Consider the following 16,082-nt stretch of genomic DNA (forward strand, 5'->3'; position numbering starts at 1 on the left):
CTTCTAACAGCCTCTCTTGGCATATCCAGTAGCCAAATAGGGCTTTGGCGCATGTGTCTTATATGTACAGAAGCCTCTTCTGCTGCTTCTAATGAGCACAATTTGGCATGAAGTGAAGCAGCAGAGCAACTATGCTTCACTTCTCAAAAGCAGAAGTTGCAGTGCTATGAAACTCAAAGAAAATGCCCTTTTACATAGTACCAACTGTTACCTGTAGGAAAGATTGTCACACATTTGCAGTCCAATAAAATGAAGAGCAAACTGACACACACATGCATGCAAAAATAAAAAAAATGTACACCTACATCCCAGTGACAAAATGTTCTGACATTTACGTCTCATATTCTGCACAGCAGTGTTTTCATTGTTTTTATCCCAATGTAAAATAGTTGGAAATTCTATATTCTATAAATCAATAGGAGACTTCATATGTCTACATCAAAAGAGTTAGTCAGTCAAAGTCATATTTAAAGGTGGATGAAGATTTCATTTAATTTTCCTTTAAGTTAAAACTTCATAAATTTAAACTCCATGGAACAATATGCCAGTAAGAGTTCAGTTATTGTTTAACATTCTTTTATTGCTTCTCTTTTGCAATGGGATAAAAACAATGAAGACTACTGATATTCTTCACAGTAGTTAATACTAGAACATTTTCCACTGAGTTATAAATACTAGGTTTAGTATTTAAAACTAGGTGTGGTTTTTATATATACACATGTGTGTCAGTTTGCTCTTCATTTATTGGATTTTGTGAGAAGGTGCTTTCATGAAAACAATGGATATTGTGCCTTATAGCAAGGGCATTTATTATATTATTGTATTATGTTATGTTATGTTATGTTATGCTATGCTATGCTGTGCTATGTTATGTTATTGATATCATATGATATTATATTACATTAACAAGCCATATACAAAGAGTGTATATGAGAAAATGTTTCTGAAATGTGCACATTGATGTGGAACTAGTTTGGAACAAGCTTGGAATACACAAATAACATCAATGTAGTATTGAATTAAACCTTGGAGATGCAGGTTTAAAGCCAATCTGAACCATAGAAATTCAGTCAATAACTGATGCCTTCAGACCATCCTGTCCCACAAAGATATGGGGGTAAAAGCAGAAGAAGATTCCCATATAAGTTGCTTTGAGCCCATGGAAAAAAAAGCTACAATATAAATCAAACAAAGAAAACAGTGCAACTGGCATAATATAAAATCAGCTGATTCAGCTGTCCCTAGATAATACACAAAATAGATCTGCAGATACCTTAACCATGAAAGTGAAGTAGTCAGTTAATCTGTTTCCATGTATGGGATGTGGAACATAAGCGCAAAACTTTCAAAAAGGTCACATTTCCACCGAGACTTTATGAAGTGCTATGAACATAAAAGATTATAGTTTCTGCAAATCTCACGAGAGATCAATGTAAGCTTACCACCCAAATGGAATGGTGGAACTGAAACATTCTCACCAAAATGAAATGTAGAACTTAATGCATAATTTCATTTTACATTTGTGATGTAGTTTTAAAGCATAATAGAAACCAGAACTTAACAAATCAGAAAGCTGAATGTCAGAATATTTTTTTTAAAAAAGCAGCTTTCATGTTGACCTCTACTCTCCAGAAACTTAAAATCTGTTTCACATCAGAGGCTGTGGGGACAAACCCATACATGGAAAATGAATAGGCATCACCAGTTTACAGAGGACCAGTTAGATTTTTTTTTTAACAATCCAGTGGGATTCATGACATAACCAAAGAGTAACAAACAGCAGGTGATAGGAAGGATTTATATGAAAACAAGAATACTTTGAACTCAAGATGCTTTTTTATTATGTCCACATTTTCCAACCAAAGGGTGCTTAAAAAACATAAATAACTCATCAAACACTATATTGAAACAGAAATGAAACCAAGTTAAAGAAAATATTAATATCTGTTCATAGTTGTTTTATGTATTAATTTCAGCTATATTCAAATATTCATTCCAGTTTAGCATTTAAGATATACACAAAAAGCATTGTCTGAACAAATATTATTGATTTCAGTAAAAATAACAATTTATCCCAATTTTAATTCACGCCTATCAAATATTGCTAACACTAAGATTCAAACTTTATTTGAGTACTGGCAAATTGTGCAACTCATGGCAGTTTACCCTAATGATATTAAAAAGAAAAAGACAGTTGAAACCAGCAACAAATTCTAATATAACAAAAGTTTGGGGGAGAAATAAGAGAGTTTATAACAAATGAATGTGCCAATTCAGCCATGAAAAACATTATGGAAATGCCCTGTATAATAATTCTTTTTTGAGAGTTCGATCCAAGGTTGAGGCAGATATTTCTGTCTCTGGGCACAAAGACAAAATATCTGCTGTGAACTTCATATAGGTGTCAGGAAGGGCATCCAGCCAGTAAAGGGTCAGCTCCATTCAATTGTAAAAGGGATTTCAGGGTCAGTAAAAGCAAAAAAAAATAAAGAGAGAGAAATTTTCAGTGTCTAAGTCAAAAAAACCTATTGACTGCTCCCTAAAGTCAAAATGTTACAACCAGGTACTTCTCTTGATTGTGAGTTTTTCACAGTTCGGGAGCAATATGCAACCAATCTTGAGCCCTCAATATGTGAGACTGGTTACTTTTAATCATTTTCTGTGGAGAAACTTCAAACAGGGTGCTATTTGATGGAAAAATGTTTACATTCATTCACATTCATGTTTTTCCTACAATTTTTCCTCTATTATTCTGCTGCTGTTAAATATCACACAAAATATCAATGAGGCTCCTGCTTCTTTATCAGAGTAATGCAAAAGTCAATTCAATTCAATTTAATTAAAAGTCAATTCAGCAAACAAATACAGACACAAGAAAAATAAAATTACTAAAATAAAAATAAAGCAATACATAAGCAACAGTATATACAGTAGTATTTGTGGTGGGTTGCTGCCAGTTCGGACGGGTTCAGGCAAACTGGGAGTTATGACGATCAGTTGACCCTGCCCATATGCCCCGCCCTATCCAGTCTTATATTTCCTTCTTTCTGGCTCAGCTGATTCACGAGCCACAGTTGATTTCTGCCCCTCTGCTGTTTTACTTACCAGAGCTACCTTAAAAGGTAAGTAGCTGACCCTCAAATTGCTGTATTTTGAACGCTGCACACAAGTGCATTAGGCGATCACCGAAGTGCGCGATCAACGCATGCTTCGGTGTTAAACCGGTTGCAGTCCACCTATGTCACACGTCATTTTACTATATCTTATTCTTGAACCTAAACTTTGCAACATTATAAGTTAGATCAAAGACCTAGTTTGTAAAAAAAATAAATCACAAAGAAGTCATTTGAATTGCCAGACATTGTTGTTAAAAGAGGAAAAATAAGATTTTAATATACTGTAAACTAAAATCTATAGAATAAAATTACAGAGGTGATCGTTGCAACCTCTTCTATGTACCTGACTTTATTCGCTTTGGGTGTGCATCATAATGTTTTAAGCCACCCGGAATTACCTGTGTGTGAGGTGGGCTGCCCTATGCATTTGTGTGTGTGTGCAGGAGAGAGAAAGAGAGTGAAAAAGAGAGGGAGAAATAGTTATATTAATTAGATAGATCAGTGTTTCTCCACCTTGGAGACTTGAAAGTATGTGGACTTCAACTCCCAGAATTCTGGGAGTTGAAGTCCACATACTTTCAAGTCTTCAAGGTGGAGAAACACTAAGATAGATGATAATGAGATGAGGGGGGAGAGGGAGAGGGGGGGAGGGAAAGAGAGAGAGAAAGAGAGAGAGATACCATAACTAGATAGACAGATAGGCAGGCAGATAGACGGATGGATAGAGAGAAAGAGAGAGAGATAGGTAGGCAGGCAGATAGACGGACGGAAAGAGAGAGGGGGGGACAGAGGGAGAGAGGGAGAGAGGGAGAGAGAGACCACAACTAGATAGAGAGATAGGCAGGCAGGCAGATAGACAGAGAGAGGGAGAGAGAGAGAGCTACCATAACTAGATAGACAGATAGGCAGGCAGGTAGACAGACAGACGGACGGATGGATAGAGAGAGAGAGAGAGGATATGTATAATTAAGGTGACCAGACGTCCCTAGCGAGGCTGCGGGCTGGCAGTAACCGCCTAGCTCCCCACCCCCGGTCAATGGTGTTCCTCTTTACCAATCTGAAAATCTGGTCAACTTAATCTTCACCTAAAAGTAATAGTAGATGCAGAAAAGAAACCAGTTTAACAATGTTTGTAAAGGAAAATCACAGGATAGAAATTCTAGCAGTTCCCCAAAAATACTGGAATTAATTCTGAATAATTTTCTATCTTCTTAAAATCTGCCATAACTGGATCAGCAGTCCTCTCTGAATGTATCAAAAGGGTACCAAGTTGGAGAAGGTAGATGTTCCGGACTAGACCAATAATTGTTATCAAATTTGAGAGAAGAAAATATTAAGTCCAAGTGTACCAGAATGTGTCTTGGAGAAATTCCATGATCTATCTCATATAAAAGCAGTCAGTTTGCAATTTGCTTCCAGCAAATTGGATGATGTGGATTAATCTTTGCAAATTGTTGGCCATCTCTAGTGATCTGGTATACTTTTTATGCCCTTAGAAGTTTACAGGCATAATGAAAAGTAATATCATAAAAATCTTCTACATCATAGCAAACATCGAGACATAGATGGAAAGCTCAATTTTCTTTGATTCCTTATTTGCAGAACTTAATCTCATCTACTCGATTGCTTCAATCAAGCAAATTGTGAAGTTGTTTTTTTCTCTCCACAGAATGTCTCCTGAGAGTATTTAAAGATGTATTTGAAGAAAGAAATCCTCATGTGAAGAAGTTGAACTGATATTGTTGTATTTAGTTTGCAGCGTTTTCTTAATCACATCATTTGCAGCTGAGGAATTATTGCTGAGAACTAGAGGCTGCATGTGTTCAAAATCCAATTAATATCAAATATTCTGTGCATATTATATCTTTGGAAAGCATGGTGAAGGACAAAATGACCACATGGACTTGCCTGGGATCAATTATTTGGTTTTATATAAAATTATTTTTAAACCAAGGGTTAAATCTTTAGAAGATGTGGAAATTGATAGCAACTTCAATCTTTTCTGTCTCACATAGCAATTTTGTAATCTTTTCCAAATTAATATTTTCAGATGCATGGTCCTTAATTTATGTTCTCAAGGCAACCCAAAACAAATCAGATTGCTATAACAAATATTATCATACATTTCTCTTTTGAAGAAATGTAGAGTATCTATATCTTTTTTTCCCTTTTTATAAGTTAAATATGCTTGTGACTTTAAAAATACAGGGACAGGGAGATGAATAAAGAAGGATGGCTATAAGAAAGAAATGAAAGGGCTTCAAAGGGCTTCATAGCTCAGATGAAGGAGAGAAAATGTGAATGCAAAAACTATGAAGGTGTCAGAGTATCATTTATTTTCTGAATAGCAACTTTCATGTGAGAAAGTATGCATTTTAATCACTTAAGGTGTATAAGATGTAATAACGAAACACACATGCTCATAAATCTCTTTTACAGAGATTTTATGTTTTATTTATCATATTTCTGCACATTCCTCCAAACCCACAAAGCAGCATTTCAGCTGCCCCATTTTATTTTTACAAATATGTTAGGCTGAAGGATCAAAGTTATTCATTGAATGTACAACTGAATGAAAATTTCAACTTGCCTTTAATTTGACGTTTTAACACTATGTGACACTAGATCACATGTCATCTCAGTTCAGGTTCCAATGTATGCCCTTTCATTTCTTTAAACAATGAAGCATTTCACATGAATGGAACAATGTTAACACGTCTAGGTTTCCAAATGAAGTTCCCCAAATATTATCATACGCTGATTTTGGGTATGTTGCATCTTCAGAAATACATTCAAAAATTAACTTTCTACATCAGAAAGACTGTTTTATTATCCTTTTCTAGAAATTCAATACTTGGAAGTTCCTCTACAAGAATTATTAATAGTAGATGCACTTACCCAGAAAACTGTTTTATCCTGTGCTACTGGTGAACACTAAATGTGATCTAGTTATGGATTTAAAGCCATCATCTGAAATTATCACTGAGTTGAAGTAAAGAAATAAAAAAGGCTAAAATGAATGTCTGTGTGTGTGTCTCTGTGTGTGTGTGTTTATGGTGTGTGGTGTTGTATGGTGTGTGTGTGCATTGGGACAAAAGTAACATTTCTTAATTCCTCATCCCAATTATGACTATTCAACAAAATCATTTCAACAAGCTAGTTCAACACTGTATTGTTCCTTATCATAAATTTTTATATGCTATAATTAGATGAAATTTGTACTACGAAACAACAATGCAATATAGATGGATTCTAGGACAACAATATCACTCTAGTTAGTGTTCTTGGAAAACACCCATTCCTTTGCAATTTCACTTGATATCTTGGCCTCTCATTTTCACCCAAATATTGCAAGATTTTTTAATATTGTAAGTATGTATGCATATTTGTGTATTCTCTGTACCATCATGCAAGATTACCCCCCAAAATTCCATGTCTGAAAAGACTGAGGATCTTGACAGAGTTGTCTGTTGTCCTGCAATTTTCCAGTCCAGGCAGGAGGAATTTATCTTGTTTCATCTCTTGTGTGAAGACACTCTTTTGCTAATCATCCCCAAAATGTGTGTTTTGCTTTTGCCACAGAAAATGGACACTGGATTGACATTAGGTTACAAGGTGAGTTGTATAATCCTGCTATCTACTCCAAGTTTAGTATAAATATAGGAGAACAAGATTCAAATGGTAGTGTACATGTTTGGAACGCTATGATAGGTTTTTGATTGACATTTCCAAGACAAATTGGAAAAATGTTCTTCCCATATCCTTGAGAAATATTTTTAATAATATAACATTCTTTCCATCATATTTATTTCTGTACTGTTCCATTGAAAAATTACCCAGCTTGAAGTCAAGCAGAGGGGTGTGTAAAACAAAAACCCACTTCCAAGAATCTATTAATCCAAACTATGTTGAAATCTGGTTATTTTATATAAATTTGAAGTTTTATTTTTTTAAAGAAAATGTTGTCTTTCTATTTTGAATGATACAGCTCAGATTAATAGGAAGTGAAGTCACTTCTTGCTGTTTCTGCCTTCCATTCAAATATCCATATTAATCGTAGCAAAAAATAATCATTAAAAGCATTAAAGCTTTTGTTGAAATGAGTAGAAGTGTGGATTCCTTCCCAAGAACAGAGCAGGCTTTGGGGGTGGGGATAGGAGGGGAGAAAATGTGTGTGTATGTGTGTGTGTTCAGACACAACAAGCAAACCATGAAACATGCAGTTGAAAAGTTTGGGATGACTGTGAAAAGTTTCCATGTTCTCTTGTTAAATAATGTCCCAAGGCAGTCTAAAGCATATGAATAGTTCTTTCACAGGTCACAGATTCTATTCACTTCTTGGACATTGTTATTATCCAACAGAAATAGACAGTCCTAATTAATATTCTACACATACCTGGGAGCACATTCTTAAAGAATTTATCCTCTAGTGGCTTAGAATTTTGTTTTTTTTAAAAAAAAGAACAAATGGCAGGCATTAAAAATTGTGACTAGTTAATGTACTGTAAACACAGTGATAGTATTAAAAGTTTAATTTAATAAAGAAACCACCACTAAATAGACTTGTTTATCTAGTTTTCTTTGCCTTTTACTATCCCACAGTTCTACTGTGTATATTAAAGTTGAACTGTGAAGTCACTTTGCAAGTAATTATAAGCTTGGCACTTTTCTGAACATAATATAACAATTACCACAGCAACCACACTTTCATTAGGCTTCTCTAAAGAATGAGCAGATTACTACACATGATAGAAGGCATTTCTATGCAGTGCTAATATTTGTTCTTATATCAGCATACAACATTTGGTTGTCTATTGATAAGACAAACCACAATTCTAAGTTGTGTTTCCTGAAATATAGTATTTCAGTCATGCTCTTTCTTTTATAGTCCAAACACTTAGAACTGTTAACTTTTTAAATTTCATAACATCTCTAATGCCCCTGCTAAATTATATTTGTATACCTCTCATGCTACACTTGTACAAAACAAATAAAATAAATTTCAAAGTAACAGAGAAATAACATAGTCATGCTACACTTGTATTGTTATTTCTCTGTTACTTTGAAATTTATTTTGTTTTGTTATATGAATATCCTGCCTTTTTTTCCCCAGAAATCCAATACCTCGCCATGCACCCATTCTACATTTCCACCCTCAACAACAAACCTGAAAGGAAATTTGCTTCTCTGTCCTAAATGCACCCCAAAATTTCAATATTTGAGAATAGTCATGTATTTGGGTCTCCCCATCCATCCAGTGCATTTAACCCTTGCACAATGTAGATGGAACTGAATTTCAATGCATAGTAAGCAAACCAGTTTTATTTTTAAAAAAACAACAACTATAATTCACATTTTGTTAGAAAACAAATATGGGAGAATGAAGGGAACACTGATATCATATCTTCCAATTAATTTTTTCAACCCCGGTTTTTTACACTGAATACCTGGAGATTTAAATAGCAAAGTATTCTAACTCCAAGAACTTCTCCCCAGTAAGCAAACAGACGGTGAAAGCCCCTTCTTCTGCCTGATTGGTTTGCATAGAAAAAACCTTTAGAAATCTTATCTGCTTCTGGATATCTGAAACTGTCTGTTTTCTTCTTTATTTAGTTTCTCTTTTTGGAATTAGCCAATTTCATTTCCTTCATTTTCTATGCATAGAATTAGCTTCATCTCTTTTTTTATTAATTTAGTTCACACTAAAATTGGAATTTATTATGAAATGTAAATTTTAAAAGATAAAAGTATTTTTGAAAACTCTCTTCATATATAATTTCCCCTCTCCTGGCAAAAATTCCTAGGAAGCATTTTTTTACTCTCAAAAATTAACCACTCCATTTATTTATTTGATTTATATAGCTGCCCATCTCACACAGTGATTCTGGAGGAGGGGGGTTACAACAGATAAAAAAAATAGATGAAAAGGATGCATAACATGGCAATACATGTAGCAGCTACATAGGGATAATATAAGTATTGAATAGAAGTGTTTTGGGGAAAAATAATAGAGATGTGAATTTTGAGTTTCAATTCATGTAGTGGTTGGAAAATATGAGATATATATCTGCTTCTCACATCATCTTCAATGTTCTCACTGGATGCTAAAACAAACACACACAAAGGAAAAGTCAAGCATTGTATTGTGTATTATTATTATTATTATTTATTGATATAGTTACATTGATATGGTTAGTGATAAAGGGAGAACCTAGAATTCATTTTTCGTATGTGCATACATGTGGACAAGTTTAATTTAATCCTAACTGTTTAGTAAGCATTGCAAGAATTATTTATAATATTCCAATAAAATATAGGGAACAGGTTTCTTACATATCCACAATGAGCAACTGGATTAGAGTCCGAGCAGGCATATAGGTGACTTGTTCCCAAACTTTCCTATAATGTGACATGTATTTTTATCTAAATACTAGCCGATAACCCGGCGTTGCCCAGGTATTTACTGTACTTATAAGGAGAAAATGTCCAGATGTAATTTATAATGTTGGATTTTTTCCTTTACAGAGGGATCCCCCTTGTAGAGTACTGTGAAGCCATGATAATCCATGGGCTATACAGTAGAAGCCATTTTAAGACACAACAGTCTGTATCTTAACAGAACACACACACCGAGGTATGTAAGGGGTGTCTTATAACCACAGTATTTTTTTCCCAGAGAGTAAGTCATCTGTGTACCATGTTTGGCTGAAATTGCCTGAGGCATTCCAGAGTTATGCTGGAACATACACACAGACACAGACACAGACATAGATATATAGATATATAGATATATAGATATATAGATATATAGATATATAGATATATAGATATATAGATATATAGATATATAGATATATAGATATATAGATATATAGATATATAGATATATAGATATATAGATATATAGATATATAGATAATTTAAAATTTCTTTTTATAATGTTTCATTTTATTGCTACATTTCTTCATTTTTGTAGTGAATGAAACCTTCTTCCTTGAAGGAGATCTGATAGAACGTAGAACATAGAATAATACAGTTGAAAGGGATCTCAGCAATCTTCTAATCTAAACCCCTGCTCAAGCAGGACACCTCTACCATTTCAGACAAAAAGAGACATTTCAGTCCCCGTCCCCCCCCAAATGGCGGTGCATTCACATGCAGTATCCCCAAGCTCCCGGTATTGGCGTGTGGTATTTGGAATAATATGAGTATGGATGTCTGTGCACAGTGAAGTGCTAGAGGCAAAACTTGCCTACCTCCGCACAGAACTATTAAACATCGGGTTTGCAAGTCAATCCAGGATTACTAGCAACTTTCAGCAGTCCGACAACATACCGAACTGCATGGATACAAGAATACTTTTGTCATGTGTATTCTCTTTACAGGATATGCTTTTCTTTTGAGGGGAAGCTGCCTGTCATGCCTGCAAGCCATCTTTTCTTTTTGGACTTCAGGCCTGCCACACTTTCTACTATGCGAAAATGGGAGGGGGGCATTGAATGGAGTTGGGTGATATGTAGCCATAATAACATTCTTCTTAGAAAGCCAAGGTCATCTTTGTATCTGCACCTGGCCAGAACTGGATGGAAGGAATCTGTCTTTGTGGCAATGGAAGATTGGACCATGTGATGAACTTGTGGGTATAGGGACAGGATCTTAAACTTTCAACTGGATGGGAAAACCTGGAAGCTTTCAGATTCGGGGTTTCCCAGATGTGCCAACATGGCTCTTTTAATAAATTGGAACTTGGAGGAATCTCTTGCCTTGGACTCTGATTTCATATTGGATGCTATTTGGAACCCTGGCAACCCAGTTTGGTTTCTCCAGTACACAGTACACTTCCTGGTATATCAGCTTCAGTACAACTTCTTCGCTATCCTTCAGATGTTCTTCCAATGTTTTCTTTCCTTCTTCAACCATCTGATGTACTTGAAACATTCTGCACCCACCTATTACCATGTAGAAGGTATTTTAAAAATGTCATGTTTCATTTTATTGCTACATTTGTCCATTTTTGTAATAAGTGAAACCTGTTTCTTTGAAGGAGATCTGACCCCAAGAACTATCTAATCAAAGTGAATAAACTGAGTTGTATGCATTATTATTATGATTCATCACATAGTTAGCCAGATGTTCAGACTGAATTAGGCATTTTATTATTATTACATTTATTTGCCACCCAACTCACAATTCAAGATGACATTGAGCAGATTAGAATATATTTATGCCATTTGAGTATTACTCCTACCAAGCTGAAAAGACCAATTGTTGGGTGAGCATTTCAGATGCGCATGTGCGAAGGAACGGAATGGCGGCCAGGCTTTTTCGCCTTAGTACGATCTGGCGAAAAAGCACTGGGAACCTTTGGAACCGGCTTCTTACTGCTCTTACTGTGGTCCTTCGGGATAACTGATATCCAGGGGACGTGTGCGGACCAAAAGCCGAGGGGAACCGTTGATTTCCACCAGCCTAGGACTTCAAAATCCCTAGCGCGGCTTGGCGATCTCAGCGGCGAAAACGGCGGCTCCATAGTGACGACGGAGGCGACGGAGGCGTTTGAGAGGCGTTTGAAAGCGTTTGAGAGCGTTTTGCAGTGGTCTTAGGGGTCGCAAGGTTTTCCAAGCCTCCTTTTACAGCTGCATGAGCCCTCAGTGACTGTGTTAGCCAATTATTGCCACTTTTAGAAAGGGAGAGATCGATCAGGGCTTCTATCCGGATCAGGCGAATCGGGCGGCTCGCTGGGTGCACCGTGGCCGTAGCCTTTTCTGGATACCCCTCCCCTTTCGCATCTGGCTCAGTTCTTCCATCAATGCTACCTTCTCCAGCAACGCTGCTCTTTCCACCAACGCTATCTCTTCTACCAACACTGCCCCTCCATCAATATAGCCATTAACACTGCTATTTTTATTAATGCTGCCTTTTCCTCCAATGCTGCCTTTTCCCCCAATGCTGCCTTTTCCCCCAATGCTGCCTTTTCCATCAACGCTGGCCTTTCGTTATCCTGGGCTGGACGAGTGGGGGTATTTACAGCGAACAGGGGGGCCTCCTGCCGCTCCTCAGCTCCCCCGGGCTTTTGGTCCCCCCCAGACTTATAGGAGAGGGGGAATACAAGACAACCCCTGTATACCATCTTCTGCTGGCTTTTCAAGCAACATTGGTCTCTTGTTATTCTGGGCTCTGACTATCTGTCTCTCCTCAACTATATGCCTGGGGCATTTGGACTGGCTTTTCCAGCCCCAACTGTTGCCATCATTATCTTCTCCAGCTGGACCTTTAAACAACAAGCCCTTATCTAACCACAATACCAGGACTCTTGGCCTCTCTGGACTGCACCCCCTCATTGAACTCATTGAACTCTCACCAGAACTCTTATCAGACTTACAGAAGAGAAGGTTAAGATTATTAAGACCTTTACATAAGCCTCATGCGTTCTTTGCACATTGCGCAATTTTTAATTTTTAAAATTTTAATTGATATGATGAGTGTATGAGATTGCATGTGATTGAGTGAATGCTCCCACTTTTTACTACCCTATATTGTTGTATTTATGTGTTCTTAATTATCACGTGGGGACTGTCTGAGTGAATGAATGAGTGTGTCTGATTCGGAGGGCCTGTCAGGGAATGCGGGAGCTATAGGTGTGGTTGGGGGGACCACGGACACGGGAGTGGGCCAGAGCATTATGGTCGTAACGGGGAGGGGCAGATATGGCGGGGACTTTAGGGCTGGCCATTACCGGGGAAGGAGGGTTCGCTACGTCACAGAGATCCCTCCTTCCGGCCCTATGAGTCCCACTCCGAGGCCAGATGGCGCGAGTAGTCAGGACCCTGGTCTCCGGCTGTTGTCGCTAAATGCCAGGTCTGTTGTTCACAAGGCTCCCCTCGTCCGGGACTTAATTTTAGACGAGGGGGCAGACCTGGCATGTATTACTGAAACCTGGCTGGGCCCGGAGGGAGGAGTCCCCCTCGTAGAGATGTGCCCAGAAGGATTTCAGGTGCTTCATCAGCCGAGAGCTCAGGGAAGGGGTGGGGGTGTGGCTATTGTTATTCGGGAGTCTTTAGTACCTCGTAGGATCCCTGCTCCGGAGCTTGTCGGGTGTGAGTCCCTACTGGTGAAGCTGGACCTCAAGGGTCAAGTGGGCCTGCTGCTAACGTACCTGTCTCCCAACAGCGTTGCAGCAGCCCTCCCCTCGCTCCTCGAGTCGGTAGCCGAGCTGGCAGGCTTATGGTCCTGGGGGATTTCAATTTGCCTACGCTCGGTGAACACTCTGATGGGGCGCAGGAGTTCATGGCTTCCATGACAGCCATGGGCTTGACCCAGATAATTCGGGGCCCAACTCACTCTGCGGGTCACACGCTCGACCTCGTATTTCTTTCGGAGCAGTGGATTTGTGATCTTGGTCTGAGGGGTAATGAGATCATACCCCTGTCGTGGTCAGACCACTGCCTACTGAGGCTTGACTTCCGAAGACCAAACCCCCACTGTAGGGAGGAGGAACCGACCAAGTGGTTCCGCCCCAGGCAACTTATGGACCCTTTGAGGTTCCAGACGGAGCTTGGGGTTATTCCTGATACTCTCGCCCACAGTCCGGTAGAGACTCTGGTTGCTGCCTGGCATTCGGCAGCATCGGAGACCCTCGACCGGATTGCGCCACTACGGCCCCTCCGAGGCGGCGGATCCCGGAGGCCTCCTTGGTTCACCGAGGAGCTCCGGGAGAGGAAGCGCCGGAGGAGACGCCTAGAGCACCAGTGGAGGTCCGATAAATCCGAATCGAACCGAGCACTCTTAACAACCTGCACCAAGGATTACATCAGGGCACTTAGGGCAGCAAAGAGATCTTATATTGCCACCTTGGTTGCGTCCGCCGAGTCCCGTCCAGCCGCCCTGTTTAGGATAACCCGTTCCCTCTTAAATAAGAGGGATACGGGGGACCCCTTGCAGGGTAGGGCTGAAGACTATGCCCAGTTCTTGGCGGACAAAGTTGCTCGGTTTCGGTCGGATTTGGACTCCACCTTTGCAGAGCCAGCCGAGACACGAGAGGACGATTTGGTAGACCATCGCTGGGTTGAGTTTCAGGATGTTACCCCCGGGGACATGGACAAGGCCATGAGGGCTGTGAGTGCCTCCACCTGTGTACTGGACCCGTGTCCCTCCTGGCTGGTTGCTAACAGCAGGGAGGTGACACGGGGCTGGATCCAAGCGGTTATTACCGCCTCGCTTCGGGAGGGGCACTTCCCCGCTGCGCTTAAAACAGCAGTGGTGAGACCCCTCCTGAAGAAACCATCTTTGGATCCAGCTGTACTTAACAACTATCGTCCAGTCTCCAACCTCCCCTTTATTGGGAAGGTTGTTGAGAAGGTTGTGGCCTACCAGCTCCAGCAGTCCTTGGAGGAAGCCAACTACCTGGACCCCTTCCAGTCCAGCTTCAGACCTGGTTACAGCACAGAAACCGCTTTGGTCGCATTGACCGATGATCTCTGGAGAGCCAGGGATGGAGGCCATGCCTCCATCTTGGTTCTCCTTGACCTCTCGGCGGCTTTCGATACCATCGACCATGGTATCCTTCTGCGACGACTGCGGGAGGTGGGGGTGGGAGGCACTGTTTTGCAGTGGTTCTCCTCCTACCTCTCGGACAGGTCGCAGTCGGTGTTGGTCGGGGGACAGAGATCAACCATGAGGCCCCTAACATATGGGGTGCTGCAGGGGTCGGTCCTGTCCCCCGTACTATTTAACATCTACATGAAACCGCTGGGTGAGATCATTCGGAGGCACGGGATAAGATACCACCAATATGCGGACGATACGCAGCTGTATCTGTCCGCCCCGTGCCAACTCAATGAAGCGGTGGACGTGATGAACCAGGGACTTGAAGCTGTTAGGGACTGGATGAGGGCTAACAAGCTTGTACTCAACCCAGAAAAGACCGAGTGGCTGTTGTGTTTCCCTCCCAAAAATTTGGTTGGTGTTTCATCGCTCAGGCTGGGGGGCCAAATTTTACACCCCTCAGACAGGGTTCGCAACTTGGGAGTCCTCCTGGATCCGCAGCTGACCTTTGATTACCACCTGTCGGCTGTGACCAGGGGGGCATTTGCCCAGGTTCGCCTGGTGCGCCAGTTGCGACCCTACCTGAACCAGGAGGCTCTCACAACAGTCACTCGTGCCCTCGTGACCTCTAGGCTGGAATACTGCAATGTGCTCTACATGGGGCTGCCCTTGAAAAGCATCCGGCGGCTTCAGCTAGTCCAGAATGCGGCCGCGCGAGTGATTGTGGGTGCACCTCGGTTCGCCCACATAACACCTATCCTCCGTGAGCTGCACTGGCTACCTGTTGATCTCCGTGTGCGCTTCAAGGTGCTTCTTACTACCTACAAAGCCCTTCATGGTAGTGGATCTGCATACTTGGGAGACCGCCTCCTGCCAATCACCTCCTCTCGACCCATAAGATCTCACAGATTAGGCCTCCTCCGAGTGCCATCTGCCAGCCAGTGCCGGCTGGCAACTACGCGGAGGAGAGCCTTTTCAGTAGCAGCTCCGACCCTCTGGAACGATCTCCCCGTGGAGATTCGTACCCTCACCACCCTTCAGACCTTCCGCACAGCCCTCAAGATCTGGCTATCCCGCCAGGCCTGGGGGTAAGACCATAGTCCGCCCCCACCCGAATGTTGTATGAATGTTGCTTGGTTTTAATTATATATTGTGTTTTTATGTTATTGTATGTCTTCCCCTCCCATACAAGTTGTTAGCCGCCCTGAGTCCCCTCAGGGAAAAGGGCGGCCTATAAATAAACTCAACTGAACTCAACTGAACTGAACTGAACTAGTAAATGTCATGGGATTACTATTTTCTACCTTGGACAAGCTCATGAAAATATGGATTATATGTTTAATAGATATGGACACATGATTTCAAATCTGATTGCCCTTGTTCACAAAATAAAACTATACATAACTGATTTTATTAATGCTA

This window comes from Thamnophis elegans, chromosome 10 (assembly GCF_009769535.1).
Source record: "Thamnophis elegans isolate rThaEle1 chromosome 10, rThaEle1.pri, whole genome shotgun sequence".
Lineage (NCBI taxonomy): Eukaryota > Metazoa > Chordata > Lepidosauria > Squamata > Colubridae > Thamnophis > Thamnophis elegans.